General features: G+C 46.2%; 1 protein-coding gene across 5 annotated transcripts in view; it reads left to right on the top strand.

Annotated features, from left to right (window-relative positions):
- The first annotated feature begins 16,544 nt into the window (after positions 1-16,544).
- MEF2D (myocyte enhancer factor 2D) overlaps positions 16,545-21,013 on the top strand; it is a 175,546-nt gene continuing 171,077 nt past the window's right edge. For 3 of the 5 annotated variants that reach the window (XM_069727762.1, XM_069727780.1, XM_069727744.1), the window contains exon 1: positions 16,618-16,803. The gene's annotated coding sequence lies outside the window, so the exon portion shown is untranslated. Of the gene's footprint in view, positions 16,804-21,013 lie in introns of all 5 variants that reach the window. The other 2 variants (XM_069727790.1, XM_069727734.1) reach the window with 2 other exon arrangements.

Raw genomic sequence — 21,013 nt, 5'->3', positions numbered from 1 at the left:
GGAGTAAAGGATAATGACACTGACACTGGGGGTACAGGATAATGACACTGACACTTGAGGTACAGGATAATGACACTGACACTTGGGGTACAGGATAATGACACTGACACTTGGAGTAAAGGATAATGACACTGACACTTGGGGTGCAGGACAATGGCACTGACACTTGGGGTACAGGATAATGACAGTGACACTTGGGGTACAGGATAATGGCACTTGGGGTACAGGATACTGACACTGACACTTGGGGTACAGGATAATGACACTGATACTTGGGGTACAGGATGATGACACTGACACTTGGGGTACAGGATAATGACACTGATACTTGGGGTACAGGATGATGACACTGATACTTGGGGTACAGGATAATGACACTGACACTTGGGGTACAGGATAATGACACTGACACTTGGGGTACAGGATAATGGCACTTGGGTGCAGGATACTGACACTGACACTTGGGGTACAGGATAATGACACTGATACTTGGGGTACAGGATAATGACACTGACACTTGGAGTACAGGATAATGACACTGACACTTGGGGTACAGGATAATGACACTGACACTTGAGGTACAGGATAATGACACTGACACTTGGGGTACAGGATAATGGCACTTGGGGTACAGGATACTGACACTGACACTTGGGGTACAGGATAATGGCACTGACACTTGGGGTACAGGATAATGACACTGACACTTGGGGTACAGGATAATGACACTGACACTTGGGGTACAGGATAATGACACTGACACTTGGGGTACAGGATACTGACACTGACACTTGGGGTACAGGATAACGACACTGACACTTGGGGTACAGGATAATGGCACTGACACTTGGGGTACAGGATAATGACACTGACACTTGTGGTACAGGATAATGACACTGACACTTGGGGTACAGGACAATGACACTGACACTTGGGGTACAGGATAATGACACTGACACTTGGGGTACAGGATAATGGCACTGACACTTGGGGTACAGGATAATGACACTGACACTTGGGGTACAGGATAATGACACTGACACTTGGGGTACAGGATAATGACACTGACACTTGGGGTACAGGATAATGACACTGACACTTGAGGTACAGGATAATGACACTGACACTTGGGGTAGAGGATAATGACACTGACACTTGGGGTACAGGATAATGACACTGACACTTGGGGTACAGGATAATGACACTGACACTTGGGGTACAGGATAACGACACTGACACTTGGGGTACAGGATAATGACACTGACACTTGGGGTACAGGATAATGACACTGACACTTGGGGTACAGGATAATGGCACTGATACTTGGGGTACAGGATAATGACACTGACACTTGGGGTACAGGATAATGACACTGACACTTGGGGTACAGGATAATGACACTGACACTTGGGGTACAGGATAATGACACTGACACTTGAGGTACAGGATAATGACACTGACACTTGGGGTACAGGATAATGACACTGACACTTGGGGTACAGGATAATGACACTGACACTTGGGGTACAGGATAATGACACTGACACTTGGGGTACAGGATAACGACACTGACACTTGGGGTACAGGATAATGACACTGACACTTGGGGTACAGGATAATGACACTGACATTTGGGGTACAGGATAATGACACTGACACTTGGGGTACAGGATGATGACACTGACACTTGGGGTACAGGATAATGGCACTGACACTTGGAGTAAAGGATAATGACACTGACACTTGGGGAACAGAATAATGACACTGACACTGGGGGTACAGGATAATGACACTGACACTTGGGGTACAGGATAATGACACTGACACTTGGGGTACAGGATAATGACACTGACACTTGGGGTACAGGATAATGACACTGACACTTGGGGTACAGGATAATGACACTGACACTTGGGGTACAGGATAATGACACTGACACTTGGGGTACAGGATAATGACACTGACACTTGGGGTACAGGATAATGACACTGACACTTGGGGCACAGGATAATGACACTGACACTTGGGGTACAGGATAATGACACTGACACTTGGGGTACAGGATGATGACACTGACACTTGGGGTACAGGATAATGACACTGACACTTGGAGTAAAGGATAATGACACTGACACTTGGGGTGCAGGACAATGGCACTGACACTTGGGGTACAGGATAATGACAGTGACACTTGGGGTACAGGATAATGGCACTTGGGGTACAGGATACTGACACTGACACTTGGGGTACAGGATAATGACACTGATACTTGGGGTACAGGATGATGACACTGACACTTGGGGTACAGGATAATGACACTGATACTTGGGGTACAGGATGATGACACTGATACTTGGGGTACAGGATAATGACACTGACACTTGGGGTACAGGATAATGACACTGACACTTGGGGTACAGGATAATGGCACTTGGTTGCAGGATACTGACACTGACACTTGGGGTACAGGATAATGACACTGATACTTGGGGTACAGGATAATGACACTGACACTTGGAGTACAGGATAATGACACTGACACTTGGGGTACAGGATAATGACACTGACACTTGAGGTACAGGATAATGACACTGACACTTGGGGTACAGGATAATGGCACTTGGGGTACAGGATACTGACACTGACACTTGGGGTACAGGATAATGGCACTGACACTTGGGGTACAGGATAATGACACTGACACTTGGGGTACAGGATAATGACACTGACACTTGGGGTACAGGATAATGACACTGACACTTGGGGTACAGGATACTGACACTGACACTTGGGGTACAGGATAACGACACTGACACTTGGGGTACAGGATAATGGCACTGACACTTGGGGTACAGGATAATGACACTGACACTTGTGGTACAGGATAATGACACTGACACTTGGGGTACAGGACAATGACACTGACACTTGGGGTACAGGATAATGACACTGACACTTGGGGTACAGGATAATGGCACTGATACTTGGGGTACAGGATAATGACACTGACACTTGGGGTACAGGATAATGACACTGACACTTGGGGTACAGGATAATGACACTGACACTTGGGGTACAGGATAATGACACTGACACTTGAGGTACAGGATAATGACACTGACACTTGGGGTACAGGATAATGACACTGACACTTGGGGTACAGGATAATGACACTGACACTTGGGGTACAGGATAATGACACTGACACTTGGGGTACAGGATAACGACACTGACACTTGGGGTACAGGATAATGACACTGACACTTGGGGTACAGGATAATGACACTGACACTTGGGGTACAGGATGATGACACTGACACTTGGGGTACAGGATGATGACACTGACACTTGGGGTACAGGATAATGGCACTGACACTTGGAGTAAAGGATAATGACACTGACACTTGGGGAACAGAATAATGACACTGACACTGGGGGTACAGGATAATGACACTGACACTTGGGGTACAGGATAATGACACTGACACTTGGGGTACAGGATAATGACACTGACACTTGGGGTACAGGATAATGACACTGACACTTGGGGTACAGGATAATGGCACTGACACTTGGAGTAAAGGATAATGACACTGACACTTGGGGAACAGAATAATGACACTGACACTGGGGGTACAGGATAATGACACTGACACTTGGGGTACAGGATAATGACACTGACACTTGGGGTACAGGATAATGACACTAACACTTGGGGTACAGGATAATGACACTGACACTTGGGGTACAGGATATTGACACTGACACTTGGGGTACAGGATGATGACACTGACACTTGGGGTACAGGATAATGACACTGACACTTGGGGTACAGGATAATGACACTGACACTTGGGGTACAGGATAATGACACTGACACTTGGGGTACAGGATAATGACACTGACACTTGGGGTACAGGATAATGACACTGACACTTGGGGTACAGGATAATGGCACTGACACTTGGAGTAAAGGATAATGACACTGACACTTGGGGAACAGAATAATGACACTGACACTGGGGGTACAGGATAATGACACTGACACTTGGGGTACAGGATAATGACACTGACACTTGGGGTACAGGATAATGACACTGACACTTGGGGTACAGGATAATGACACTGACACTTGGGGTACAGGATAATGGCACTGACACTTGGAGTAAAGGATAATGACACTGACACTTGGGGAACAGAATAATGACACTGACACTGGGGGTACAGGATAATGACACTGACACTTGGGGTACAGGATAATGACACTGACACTGGGGGTACAGGATAATGACACTGACACTGGGGGTACAGGATAATGACACTGACACTTGGGGTACAGGATAATGACACTGACACTTGGGGTATAGGATAATGACACTGACACTTGGGGTACAGGATAATGACACTGACACTTGGGGTACAGGATAATGACACTGACACTTGGGGTACAGGATAATGACACTGACACTTGGGGTACAGGATAATGACACTGACACTTGGGGTACAGGATAATGACACTGACACTTGGGGTACAGGATAATGAAACTGACACTTGGAGTAAAGGATAATGACACTGACACTTGGGGAACAGAATAATGACACTGACACTGGGGGTACAGGATAATGACACTGACACTTGGGGTACAGGATAATGACACTGACACTTGGGGTACAGGATAATGACACTGACACTTGGGGTACAGGATAATGACACTGACACTTGGGGTACAGGATAATGACACTGACACTTGGAGTAAAGGATAATGACACTGACACTGGGGGTACAGGATAATGACACTGACACTTGAGGTACAGGATAATGACACTGACACTTGGGGTACAGGATAATGACACTGACACTTGGAGTAAAGGATAATGACACTGACACTTGGGGTGCAGGACAATGGCACTGACACTTGGGGTACAGGATAATGACAGTGACACTTGGGGTACAGGATAATGGCACTTGGGGTACAGGATACTGACACTGACACTTGGGGTACAGGATAATGACACTGATACTTGGGGTACAGGATGATGACACTGACACTTGGGGTACAGGATAATGACACTGATACTTGGGGTACAGGATGATGACACTGATACTTGGGGTACAGGATAATGACACTGACACTTGGGGTACAGGATAATGACACTGACACTTGGGGTACAGGATAATGGCACTTGGGTGCAGGATACTGACACTGACACTTGGGGTACAGGATAATGACACTGATACTTGGGGTACAGGATAATGACACTGACACTTGGAGTACAGGATAATGACACTGACAGTTGGGGTACAGGATAATGACACTGACACTTGAGGTACAGGATAATGACACTGACACTTGGGGTACAGGATAATGGCACTTGGGGTACAGGATACTGACACTGACACTTGGGGTACAGGATAATGACACTGACACTTGGAGTACAGGATAATGACACTGACACTTGGGGTACAGGATAATGACACTGACACTTGAGGTACAGGATAATGACACTGACACTTGGGGTACAGGATAATGGCACTTGGGGTACAGGATACTGACACTGACACTTGGGGTACAGGATAATGGCACTGACACTTGGGGTACAGGATAATGACACTGACACTTGGGGTACAGGATAATGACACTGACACTTGGGGTACAGGATAATGACACTGACACTTGGGGTACAGGATACTGACACTGACACTTGGGGTACAGGATAACGACACTGACACTTGGGGTACAGGATAATGGCACTGACACTTGGGGTACAGGATAATGACACTGACACTTGTGGTACAGGATAATGACACTGACACTTGGGGTACAGGACAATGACACTGACACTTGGGGTACAGGATACTGACACTGACACTTGGGGTACAGGATAATGGCACTGACACTTGGGGTACAGGATAATGACACTGACACTTGGGGTACAGGATAATGACACTGACACTTGGGGTACAGGATAATGACACTGACACTTGGGGTACAGGATACTGACACTGACACTTGGGGTACAGGATAACGACACTGACACTTGGGGTACAGGATAATGGCACTGACACTTGGGGTACAGGATAATGACACTGACACTTGTGGTACAGGATAATGACACTGACACTTGGGGTACAGGACAATGACACTGACACTTGGGGTACAGGATAATGACACTGACACTTGGGGTACAGGATAATGGCACTGACACTTGGGGTACAGGATAATGACACTGACACTTGGGGTACAGGATAATGACACTGACACTTGGGGTACAGGATAATGACACTGACACTTGGGGTACAGGATAATGACACTGACACTTGAGGTACAGGATAATGACACTGACACTTGGGGTACAGGATAATGACACTGACACTTGGGGTACAGGATAATGACACTGACACTTGGGGTACAGGATAATGACACTGACACTTGGGGTACAGGATAACGACACTGACACTTGGGGTACAGGATAATGACACTGACACTTGGGGTACAGGATAATGACACTGACACTTGGGGTACAGGATAATGGCACTGATACTTGGGGTACAGGATAATGACACTGACACTTGGGGTACAGGATAATGACACTGACACTTGGGGTACAGGATAATGACACTGACACTTGGGGTACAGGATAATGACACTGACACTTGAGGTACAGGATAATGACACTGACACTTGGGGTACAGGATAATGACACTGACACTTGGGGTACAGGATAATGACACTGACACTTGGGGTACAGGATAATGACACTGACACTTGGGGTACAGGATAACGACACTGACACTTGGGGTACAGGATAATGACACTGACACTTGGGGTACAGGATAATGACACTGACATTTGGGGTACAGGATAATGACACTGACACTTGGGGTACAGGATGATGACACTGACACTTGGGGTACAGGATAATGGCACTGACACTTGGAGTAAAGGATAATGACACTGACACTTGGGGAACAGAATAATGACACTGACACTGGGGGTACAGGATAATGACACTGACACTTGGGGTACAGGATAATGACACTGACACTTGGGGTACAGGATAATGACACTGACACTTGGGGTACAGGATAATGACACTGACACTTGGGGTACAGGATAATGACACTGACACTTGGGGTACAGGATAATGACACTGACACTTGGGGTACAGGATAATGACACTGACACTTGGGGTACAGGATAATGACACTGACACTTGGGGCACAGGATAATGACACTGACACTTGGGGTACAGGATAATGACACTGACACTTGGGGTACAGGATGATGACACTGACACTTGGGGTACAGGATAATGACACTGACACTTGGAGTAAAGGATAATGACACTGACACTTGGGGTGCAGGACAATGGCACTGACACTTGGGGTACAGGATAATGACAGTGACACTTGGGGTACAGGATAATGGCACTTGGGGTACAGGATACTGACACTGACACTTGGGGTACAGGATAATGACACTGATACTTGGGGTACAGGATGATGACACTGACACTTGGGGTACAGGATAATGACACTGATACTTGGGGTACAGGATGATGACACTGATACTTGGGGTACAGGATAATGACACTGACACTTGGGGTACAGGATAATGACACTGACACTTGGGGTACAGGATAATGGCACTTGGTTGCAGGATACTGACACTGACACTTGGGGTACAGGATAATGACACTGATACTTGGGGTACAGGATAATGACACTGACACTTGGAGTACAGGATAATGACACTGACACTTGGGGTACAGGATAATGACACTGACACTTGAGGTACAGGATAATGACACTGACACTTGGGGTACAGGATAATGGCACTTGGGGTACAGGATACTGACACTGACACTTGGGGTACAGGATAATGGCACTGACACTTGGGGTACAGGATAATGACACTGACACTTGGGGTACAGGATAATGACACTGACACTTGGGGTACAGGATAATGACACTGACACTTGGGGTACAGGATACTGACACTGACACTTGGGGTACAGGATAACGACACTGACACTTGGGGTACAGGATAATGGCACTGACACTTGGGGTACAGGATAATGACACTGACACTTGTGGTACAGGATAATGACACTGACACTTGGGGTACAGGACAATGACACTGACACTTGGGGTACAGGATAATGACACTGACACTTGGGGTACAGGATAATGGCACTGATACTTGGGGTACAGGATAATGACACTGACACTTGGGGTACAGGATAATGACACTGACACTTGGGGTACAGGATAATGACACTGACACTTGGGGTACAGGATAATGACACTGACACTTGAGGTACAGGATAATGACACTGACACTTGGGGTACAGGATAATGACACTGACACTTGGGGTACAGGATAATGACACTGACACTTGGGGTACAGGATAACGACACTGACACTTGGGGTACAGGATAACGACACTGACACTTGGGGTACAGGATAATGACACTGACACTTGGGGTACAGGATAATGACACTGACACTTGGGGTACAGGATGATGACACTGACACTTGGGGTACAGGATGATGACACTGACACTTGGGGTACAGGATAATGGCACTGACACTTGGAGTAAAGGATAATGACACTGACACTTGGGGAACAGAATAATGACACTGACACTGGGGGTACAGGATAATGACACTGACACTTGGGGTACAGGATAATGACACTGACACTTGGGGTACAGGATAATGACACTGACACTTGGGGTACAGGATAATGACACTGACACTTGGGGTACAGGATAATGGCACTGACACTTGGAGTAAAGGATAATGACACTGACACTTGGGGAACAGAATAATGACACTGACACTGGGGGTACAGGATAATGACACTGACACTTGGGGTACAGGATAATGACACTGACACTTGGGGTACAGGATAATGACACTAACACTTGGGGTACAGGATAATGACACTGACACTTGGGGTACAGGATATTGACACTGACACTTGGGGTACAGGATGATGACACTGACACTTGGGGTACAGGATAATGACACTGACACTTGGGGTACAGGATAATGACACTGACACTTGGGGTACAGGATAATGACACTGACACTTGGGGTACAGGATAATGACACTGACACTTGGGGTACAGGATAATGACACTGACACTTGGGGTACAGGATAATGGCACTGACACTTGGAGTAAAGGATAATGACACTGACACTTGGGGAACAGAATAATGACACTGACACTGGGGGTACAGGATAATGACACTGACACTTGGGGTACAGGATAATGACACTGACACTTGGGGTACAGGATAATGACACTGACACTTGGGGTACAGGATAATGACACTGACACTTGGGGTACAGGATAATGGCACTGACACTTGGAGTAAAGGATAATGACACTGACACTTGGGGAACAGAATAATGACACTGACACTGGGGGTACAGGATAATGACACTGACACTTGGGGTACAGGATAATGACACTGACACTGGGGGTACAGGATAATGACACTGACACTGGGGGTACAGGATAATGACACTGACACTTGGGGTACAGGATAATGACACTGACACTTGGGGTATAGGATAATGACACTGACACTTGGGGTACAGGATAATGACACTGACACTTGGGGTACAGGATAATGACACTGACACTTGGGGTACAGGATAATGACACTGACACTTGGGGTACAGGATAATGACACTGACACTTGGGGTACAGGATAATGACACTGACACTTGGGGTACAGGATAATGAAACTGACACTTGGAGTAAAGGATAATGACACTGACACTTGGGGAACAGAATAATGACACTGACACTGGGGGTACAGGATAATGACACTGACACTTGGGGTACAGGATAATGACACTGACACTTGGGGTACAGGATAATGACACTGACACTTGGGGTACAGGATAATGACACTGACACTTGGGGTACAGGATAATGACACTGACACTTGGAGTAAAGGATAATGACACTGACACTGGGGGTACAGGATAATGACACTGACACTTGAGGTACAGGATAATGACACTGACACTTGGGGTACAGGATAATGACACTGACACTTGGAGTAAAGGATAATGACACTGACACTTGGGGTGCAGGACAATGGCACTGACACTTGGGGTACAGGATAATGACAGTGACACTTGGGGTACAGGATAATGGCACTTGGGGTACAGGATACTGACACTGACACTTGGGGTACAGGATAATGACACTGATACTTGGGGTACAGGATGATGACACTGACACTTGGGGTACAGGATAATGACACTGATACTTGGGGTACAGGATGATGACACTGATACTTGGGGTACAGGATAATGACACTGACACTTGGGGTACAGGATAATGACACTGACACTTGGGGTACAGGATAATGGCACTTGGGTGCAGGATACTGACACTGACACTTGGGGTACAGGATAATGACACTGATACTTGGGGTACAGGATAATGACACTGACACTTGGAGTACAGGATAATGACACTGACAGTTGGGGTACAGGATAATGACACTGACACTTGAGGTACAGGATAATGACACTGACACTTGGGGTACAGGATAATGGCACTTGGGGTACAGGATACTGACACTGACACTTGGGGTACAGGATAATGGCACTTGGGGTACAGGATACTGACACTGACACTTGGGGTACAGGATAATGGCACTGACACTTGGGGTACAGGATAATGACACTGACACTTGGGGTACAGGATAATGACACTGACACTTGGGGTACAGGATAATGACACTGACACTTGGGGTACAGGATACTGACACTGACACTTGGGGTACAGGATAACGACACTGACACTTGGGGTACAGGATAATGGCACTGACACTTGGGGTACAGGATAATGACACTGACACTTGTGGTACAGGATAATGACACTGACACTTGGGGTACAGGACAATGACACTGACACTTGGGGTACAGGATAATGACACTGACACTTGGGGTACAGGATAATGGCACTGACACTTGGGGTACAGGATAATGACACTGACACTTGGGGTACAGGATAATGACACTGACACTTGGGGTACAGGATAATGACACTGACACTTGGGGTACAGGATAATGACACTGACACTTGAGGTACAGGATAATGACACTGACACTTGGGGTACAGGATAATGACACTGACACTTGGGGTACAGGATAATGACACTGACACTTGGGGTACAGGATAATGACACTGACACTTGGGGTACAGGATAACGACACTGACACTTGGGGTACAGGATAATGACACTGACACTTGGGGTACAGGATAATGACACTGACACTTGGGGTACAGGATAATGGCACTGATACTTGGGGTACAGGATAATGACACTGACACTTGGGGTACAGGATAATGACACTGACACTTGGGGTACAGGATAATGACACTGACACTTGGGGTACAGGATAATGACACTGACACTTGAGGTACAGGATAATGACACTGACACTTGGGGTACAGGATAATGACACTGACACTTGGGGTACAGGATAATGACACTGACACTTGGGGTACAGGATAATGACACTGACACTTGGGGTACAGGATAACGACACTGACACTTGGGGTACAGGATAATGACACTGACACTTGGGGTACAGGATAATGACACTGACACTTGGGGTACAGGATAATGACACTGACACTTGGGGTACAGGATAATCACACTGACACTTGGAGTAAAGGATAATGACACTGACACTTGGGGAACAGAATAATGACACTGACACTGGGGGTACAGGATAATGACACTGACACTTGGGGTACAGGATAATGACACTGACACTTGGGGTACAGGATAATGACACTGACACTTGGGGAACAGAATAATGACACTGACACTGGGGGTACAGGATAATGACACTGACACTTGGGGTACAGGATAATGGCACTGACACTTGGAGTAAAGGATAATGACACTGACACTTGGGGAACAGAATAATGACATTGACACTGGGGGTACAGGATAATGACACTGACACTTGGGGTACAGGATAATGACACTGACACTTGGGGTACAGGATAATGACACTGACACTTGGGGTACAGGATAATGGCACTGACACTTGGAGTAAAGGATAATGACACTGACACTTGGGGAACAGAATAATGACACTGACACTGGGGGTACAGGATAATGACACTGACACTTGGGGTACAGGATAATGACACTGACACTTGGGGTACAGGATAATGACACTAACACTTGGGGTACAGGATAATGACACTGACACTTGGGGTACAGGATATTGACACTGACACTTGGGGTACAGGATGATGACACTGACACTTGGGGTACAGGATAATGACACTGACACTTGGGGTACAGGATAATGACACTGACACTTGGGGTACAGGATAATGACACTGACACTTGGGGTACAGGATAATGACACTGACACTTGGGGTACAGGATAATGACACTGACACTTGGGGTACAGGATAATGACACTGACACTTGGGGTACAGGATAATGGCACTGACACTTGGAGTAAAGGATAATGACACTGACACTTGGGGAACAGAATAATGACACTGACACTGGGGGTACAGGATAATGACACTGACACTTGGGGTACAGGATAATGACACTGACACTTGGGGTACAGGATAATGACACTGACACTTGGGGTACAGGATAATGACACTGACACTTGGGGTACAGGATAATGACACTGACACTTGGGGTACAGGATAATGACACTGATACTTGGGGTACAGGATAATGGCACTGACACTTGGAGTAAAGGATAATGACACTGACACTTGGGGAACAGAATAATGACACTGACACTGGGGGTACAGGATAATGACACTGACACTTGGGGTACAGGATAATGACACTGACACTTGGGGTACAGGATAATGACACTGACACTTGGGGTACAGGATAATGACACTGACACTTGGGGTACAGGATAATGGCACTGACACTTGGAGTAAAGGATAATGACACTGACACTTGGGGAACAGAATAATGACACTGACACTGGGGGTACAGGATAATGACACTGACACTTGGGGTACAGGATAATGACACTGACACTGGGGGTACAGGATAATGACACTGACACTGGGGGTACAGGATAATGACACTGACACTTGGGGTACAGGATAATGACACTGACACTTGGGGTATAGGATAATGACACTGACACTTGGGGTACAGGATAATGACACTGACACTTGGGGTACAGGATAATGACACTGACACTTGGGGTACAGGATAATGACACTGACACTTGGGGTACAGGATAATGATACTGGGGGTACAGGATAATGACACTGACACTTGGGGTACAGGATAATGACACTGACACTTGGGGTACAGGATAATGACACTGACACTTGGGGTATAGGATAATGACACTGACACTTGGGGTACAGGATAATGACACTGACACTTGGGGTACAGGATAATGACACTGACACTTGGGGTACAGGATAATGACACTGACACTTGGGGTACAGGATAATGACACTGACACTTGGGGTACAGGATAATGACACTGACACTTGGGGTACAGGATAATGAAACTGACACTTGGAGTAAAGGATAATGACACTGACACTTGGGGAACAGAATAATGACACTGACACTGGGGGTACAGGATAATGACACTGACACTTGGGGTACAGGATAATGACACTGACACTTGGGGTACAGGATAATGACACTGACACTTGGGGTACAGGATAATGACACTGACACTTGGGGTACAGGATAATGACACTGACACTTGGAGTAAAGGATAATGACACTGACACTGGGGGTACAGGATAATGACACTGACATTCGGGGTACAGGCTGATGACCCGCCAGGGGCCCTCGGCTAGCGGCACATGACACAGCCGCTATGGGGCCCCTGTGAGGCGGGGGGGCCCGCCTGCTGCCAGCGCTGACTCCCCCGCCGGCGCCGCAATTAAATATGTCGGCGTCTGCTGGTACCAGCTGACGCTCCCTCTCCCATCATTCCCCGCTCTGCCTCTGACACTGCGGGTGCGCAGTGACGTCATCTCACTGTGTGCCAGGCAGTGCAGCCCCTGAGACAGGAGCAGGGAGCTGTTTTTTTTTTTTTACTATAAGGCTATGTGCACACGTTGCGGATTTCGTGCGGAGCTGCAGATCCGCAAGTGATCTACAGTACAATGTAAATTAATGAGAAAAAAAACGCAGTGCAGATGGTGCGGAAAATTCTGTGCGGAAGCACTGCAGATTAAAAAAAGTAGGATGTCACTTCTTTTTTGTGGATCAGCAGCATTTTTGTACCCATTCCATTATAGAAATCCGCAGGGGTAAAAAACGCAAGAAATCCGCACAAAATCCGCAGCAAATCCGCACAAAAAAAAAAGCTTCAAATCCGCACCTGAGTTTTCTGCCAAGAGATGGAGAATCCGTACAAAAAATTCCTGAGGCTAATCTGCAACGTGTGCACATAGCCTTACAGTGAGTACTGGACTGTGGGGCCATTCTCAGGGGGGAGATGCGGGCTGTGCTATATACGACATGGCTGTGCTATATACTACGTGGCTGTGCTATATACGACGTGGGCTGTGTTATACACTACGTGGCTGAGCTATATGCTACGTGGGCTGTGTTATATACTACGTTGGCTGTGCAATATATTATGTGGGCTGTGCTATATACCATGTGGGCTGTGTTATATACTATGTGGGCTGTGTTATATACTACGTGGGCTGTGTTATATACTACGTGGCTGTGATATATACTACGTGGGCTGTGTTATATACTACGTTGGCTGTGTTATATACTATGTGGCTGTGCTATATGCTACGTGGCTGTGATATACTACGTGGCTGTGCTATATGCTACGTGGGCTGTGTTATATACTGCGTGGCTGTGCTATATACTATGTGGCTGTGTTATATACTATGTGGCTGTGATATACTACGTGGCTGTGCTATATGCTACGTGGGCTGTGCTATATACTACGTGGGCTGTGTTATATACTACATGGCTGTGCTATATACTATGTGGCTGTGTTATATACTATGTGGCTGTGATATACTACGTGGCTGTGCTATATGCTACGTGGGCTGTGCTATATACTACGTGGGCTGTGTTATATACTACATGGCTGTGCTATATACTATGTGGGCTGTGTTATATGCTACGTGGCTGTGCTATATACTACAGGGGCTGTGTTTTATGCTACGTGGGTTGTGTTATATACTATGTGGGCTGTGTTATATGCTACGTGGCAGTGCTATATACTACGTGGCTGTGCTATATGCTACATGGCTGTGCTATATACTACGTGGGCTGTGTTTTATGCTACGTGGGTTGTGTTATATACTATGTGGGCTGTGTTATATGCTACGTGTTAGTGCTATATACTACGTGGCTGTGCTATATGCTACGTGGCTGTGCTATATACTACGTGGGCTGTGTTTTATGCTACGTGGGTTGTGTTATATACTATGTGGGCTGTGTTATATGCTACGTGGCAGTGCTATATACTACGTGGCTGTGCTATATGCTACATGGCTGTGCTATATGCTACCCATTTTGCACTTTTACAAATATTCTATGTTAATACTTTCTAATGTTTACTTTAAAAAGTTTTCCATTAAAACATTATTTAATGCATGCAGTTTTTTCTTTGCAGCAAGTTCAGCTAACAATAAAATGCCTACTGGAAACTGAAAAAGAGGGAGGAGGTCAAAATAATTGGCGTATAAGGGGTTGACTTATATAACGCCCCTCAGCTGTATGGTATTGTAGAATTTACAATAGCTATCACTCAGGTAAGAAGTGAATTATGGCATTGGACTATACCTATATTGCTCTGCTGTATCTGTGCACCATGAATCGTGGTATGTGTTAAAGACGGGGGGCCCATTGAGACCCTTTCGCCCGGGGCCCTCAGAAACCTGGAGCCGGCCCTGTCCGTACCACTGGCCGTGTCCCCAGGAGAACAGTTTCTTCTGACTCAGACAGAATGTGACTGCTGCAGCCAATCATTAGCTTTTGATTGGCTGCAGCAGTCTCGTCAGAAGAAGCTAGTACCCCATCAGTGAGATGCCCTCTGTCGGGGTGTATGGGCACAGGAGGGGTCGGAGCTGGCTCTGATCACTATGGGTGACTGACTAGGGTTGCCATGGCATCCTGCTGCTTGCAGGTTTCAATGCCCAGCGCATCTTACCCCCATGGTGTCGAATCTGATCTGCACGGGTTATTCCTTTTTTTGCAAAGATTTACATTAACTCCCACCTCCCACCCTCCTAAAATGAGCACAGCATAGTACAGCACAATATACCGTCCTGGGCTCCATTTATTACATCACTCTATGAGGATTTATCTTGTAGCAGTGTCCCTCCTTACTCACAGGCTGGCGGTGAAGGGGTTAAGGCGGAGGGATTCACAGTAACACGCCTCAACCGAGCCTTCAGTTGCGCAACCTAACCCCATGGCGCGCGGCCCGCCTCCATGCCTGATTGGCCGGCTGTCACTCGCTCCTCGCGTCGTGATTGGCTGCGCCGCCCTGTCAGTCTCAGGGTCGGTGTCAGTGCAGCAGCAGCAGCTCTTTACAGTAGAGTTTTTTTCGTGCTGGTAGAAGATTGTTACATTGTAGCAGAGGGAGGAAGCGGCGGCTCTGGACAGTGGGGGCTGCGGGCTGAGCTGCTGCTGCTCACGTCGGGGTTTTTTTTGGGGGGTAGAAGATTTTGAGACTCCCCTCCAAGAGGAGAAGAAGGGAGGGGAGAGCAACGTCCAGGAGCCTGGGAGCAGCAGGAAGGAAGCTCCTCCGGTGAGTGCACCTTGTATTTACCTCCATGCACATGCGCCCCCTCGTCACAGGCTCCTCCGGCTGTGCAGGGGTTAAAAGTGATCAGCTTATTGCTGAAATCAGTGCGCCCCCCCTCCCCCGTCCATGTGCCGAGTAAATATAGGTCAGGAGGAGGCTGCCGTCCTGGGGGCGAAAAGGAAGGGGGTCCCCGCCTGATGAGCTGTGGGTGCGGAAGGGTTACTGCATGAGACCGCCATCATCATCATCATCATCATCATTATTATTGTTTTGTTTTTTAGGGAGGGGGTCGTCCTCCGCGCCGAGGCCCTGCCTGAGAGGAGGGAGGGAGGGGTGCCCTTACTTCCTTTCCAGGGTCAGCGATGACATTTAGGGGGTCATGTGCCTGCGGGGATGGCTGGACGTAGTAAGGGGTTCGCTCCATAAGTCCTCGCTATGTTGGCATTGGGGGGCTTTTACCATGTGTTGTGGTGCATCCCCTCATCTGTGATGACCGGTGACATATGTCAGTGCGGTGTCATGTTATACTGCACCCCTGGAGTTTTATTCACATTTACTATGTGCAGGTGTGTGTGCTGGTATATACTGCGGAGCGTGAGGCTCATGGGCTCCTGTACGGTGCTGAGCGGGCATCATGACTGACTGCCTGTCACTGACACCCGACTGACTATCTATTATCTATCTATCCATCCATCTATCTATATACGGTACCTATTATCTATCTATATACCTATCTTTTATCTATCTATTATCTGTTATTATTTATATAGCACCATTGATTCCATGGTGCTGTACATGAAAAGGGGTTACATACAAATTAATATCTATCATATATCTATCATCTGTCATCCATCTACTATCTATCTATATACGGTACTATCTATCTATCTATGGTACCATCTATCTATCTGTCTATTATCTATCCATCTATTATCTATCTATCTACGGTACCATCTATCTATCTATCTATTATCTATCTATGTATCTATCTATCTATTATCTATCTACGGTACCATCTATCTATCTGTCTATTATCTATCCATCTATTATCTATCTATCTACGGTACCATCTATCTATCTATCTATTATCTATCTATGTATCTATCTATCTATTATCTATCTACGGTACCATCTATCTATCTGTCTATTATCTATCTATCTATCTATCTATCTATCTATCTATCTATCTATCTATGTATCTATCACACTTCTGCACATTTCTCTCATAGAACCTATCGCCCCCACTCTCTGTCCGTCCTTTACTAGTGAACACTTACGGGCCGGATTCATCCTTTTCGTTGTCTTGTCATACTTGCTGTCATTCTTCAGTCCAAATTTTTCAATGGGTTCGTGAATTTTGCGCAAAATGAAACCACTCATTTTTGTCTTTTAGCAAATTTTAAGAACAAATACCGAATACTCATAATTCATTAACATATTACTCACAAGCTAAAATTTCAAGTTTTTTTCAGAGGAAAAAAAAAAACAGATGAAGGAGTAGAAAAAAAAAGTAGCAACTTAAAAATAAAAGACTGGAGGTGCAAATGCAATACTTTGTTTCTTCTTCATGGGGCATTATTTATAAACCTTGCCCCTTGGTCATGGCTTCCTCCAGGTAGTGGCCCTCATACTTCTGCTTTGTGGGAGAGGTCAGGGGCCGGACTGTCACATATACAGCTTCAGGAGTGATGGATGGAGCTCTCTTCTCATCCAGGGTGATACATTCTGACTGTACTCCTTTCCCAAAGGTTTAACCTCTGCATCTCAACTTGAACTTGCTACCTCTGTGCCGCCTGCAGGAGAATATTCAGGCATTTCCTTTTGAAGAGTCAATAGATTGATCGGAGACCCCTCCTTTTAAAGGGCTTATTCTCATCTTCATAAATGGACATTATTTGGATAGAGCCTGTAAATTAATACAAGCAGTTTTGCAATGTACTGCTTATTTAAAATTTTCAGCTGTCCTTGAGATATTGGCACTTTTCCTTTGTTTATAGCTGGTGGCCTTAGAAACCGACCACTGGACAGCAGACCATGCTCAGTGCTTACAAGCTATTTCCTGATGAGCTTGTAAGCACTGTTTTGAAGCTTTCAAGATTGCTGGAGCCTGCTGTCACTAGCTTGAGCGTATTGCTTACATGTTAGCAGCGGTGGTTGGTCTCCTAGGCAACTAGCTGTAAGTGTAAGAAAAGTGTTTACCGTATATTTCAAAAACGGCTGCAAATTGTTATGGAAAAGTGCTTGTTTATAAGAAGATGAGAATAACCCCTTTAAGGGTAGAACCTCCAAATTCTCCAATCAGCTTGGATTTTTCCTTTAAATAATGTCCTCTGAAATGTAGAGACAGTCCAGGAATGTAAGACAAAAGAATGGTGTCTGCCAACATTTTTAATTTGACCCCTTTATAGAGGGTGAAAAATGCCAGCCTGTCCCTTTAAATCCAGTGGCACTGCTTTATCACGTCCTTCGTTTGTAAGAGCTGGCGATGCTGTAATGGTGTCTTGTAAGTGCTGCCGTCTCTGGCCATGGGTGCACTTACTTTTTTTTTTTTTTTTTTCTTTGCTTATTTACAGCTTAGTGATTTTCAGTTTCTCTGTAATTCTTCCGTATAAATCGCCTATAAATCAATCACATGTCAGCACTGGGAAACTTCCTATCCTCCAGTTCCCAGCATTCCTTCATGTCCCAGCATCCCTTGCGGCTCCAGCATCCTAATGGAACGGAGTCATAAACAACCAAGGACAGGCAAGAAGGCCACCTCCCCGCCAACACTACATAGAAGGACCTTGGGAAATGAGAGAAGGGTCAATATTCCGCTCTGCGGGTCGATATACACACGGATCATATGATACCAGTTTGATGGGCTGCTTAGCTCTCCGGTTCGCTCTCGTTAACCCTCACAGGGCCAGCCTGGCTCACTTGCACATGTGCAGATCGCGTCACTTGGAGGTACTGTAATATCTTCTGCTCTCATCCTAATACACCCACATTGGGCCCGTCCCCCAGGGGCTCGCAATCTAACTTCCCATTCTGCTAAACATAGTGCTTCATTACCACAGCCGTACCAATTATTGACCCACCTCCATCCACCTCTATATATATATATATATATATGTATGGGCAGATAAGAGTCAACCCGCTTCCTTGTGCTCTTCATGGCCCTACTGTGGTTGCAGTATCAGCTGATTGTCACACAGGTTTTCACCAAGGGCCCCCTTGGTGAAAACCTCACATGCTATCACCCATATTTTGGAAGACCTCACCAATGATATGTGATTTCCAACTTTAAATCCAGTGTAAAACTTGTATAGTGACAGTTAAATGCTCTTTTGGGGAGGATCTGTGATGTCATCGTAGAGGTCTGATGACGTCACTACAAGTTAAGGGGTTTATCCCATCAGGCCCATACACATATTGATAGATGGAGGTCCAAGCTCATTTTCTCCTATCAATATGTTCTAAGTGTCTCAGATGGGAAGACTCCTTTTTACTTGTAGTGATGTCATCAGACCTCTGTGATGATGTCATAGAGCTTCACCTAGGAGATCCCATAGAAATAAATAAAGTGATCTGCTCAAGCGTAGCCCTATCTGTCGATTCCTAGTTGTTGAGATAGATGCGGGTCCTATCCCATTTTATCTAATCCATATGTTACAAAAGTCCCCAATGAGATAATACTCTTTAACATGTCATGATGTCATCAGACCTGTGTTGATGATGTCATAATACTTACCCCAAATATCTATAGGACAATGACTAGAGAGCTGCACCTGTCAGGATAAGAGAGGTGGCTGCGCATGCGTGCCTCTCCCAGTCCAATAGATGTCCTGGCCGTGAGTCTATGACCTAATCGCACAGGTCCGGTGACTTGACTGCACGGTAAAGGGAGTTGTCCCTTCTTGATTGATAGTGGACTGGGAATGGCATCAGTCTCAAGAGCAGAGTGCCAGGGTTTGATATCAGGAAAGGTGGTTGGGCTTCCGCGACTTTCTCCAATCAGTTCTGTGGAAGATCCAAAATCTGCTGAGGCAGCGTTGGTCACTTGTAGATTGTCTGACCATGATGCCAATTATCGTAGCTGGAAAGAAGTTAGCGAATACATAACATCTTCCACAAGATGATGATTTTGGCTTAATTTGAATCCCCATTGTGCCCAGTATGTCACTATGCTACTCACTCCATCCTCCTAGCAAAGATTTTCTTTATGCATCCC

Source organism: Ranitomeya imitator, chromosome 1 (assembly GCF_032444005.1).
Source record: "Ranitomeya imitator isolate aRanImi1 chromosome 1, aRanImi1.pri, whole genome shotgun sequence".
NCBI classification, from domain to species: domain Eukaryota; kingdom Metazoa; phylum Chordata; class Amphibia; order Anura; family Dendrobatidae; genus Ranitomeya; species Ranitomeya imitator.
The sequence above is the reverse complement of the archived record's forward strand: the minus strand, read 5'-3'. Positions and strand labels throughout refer to the sequence as shown.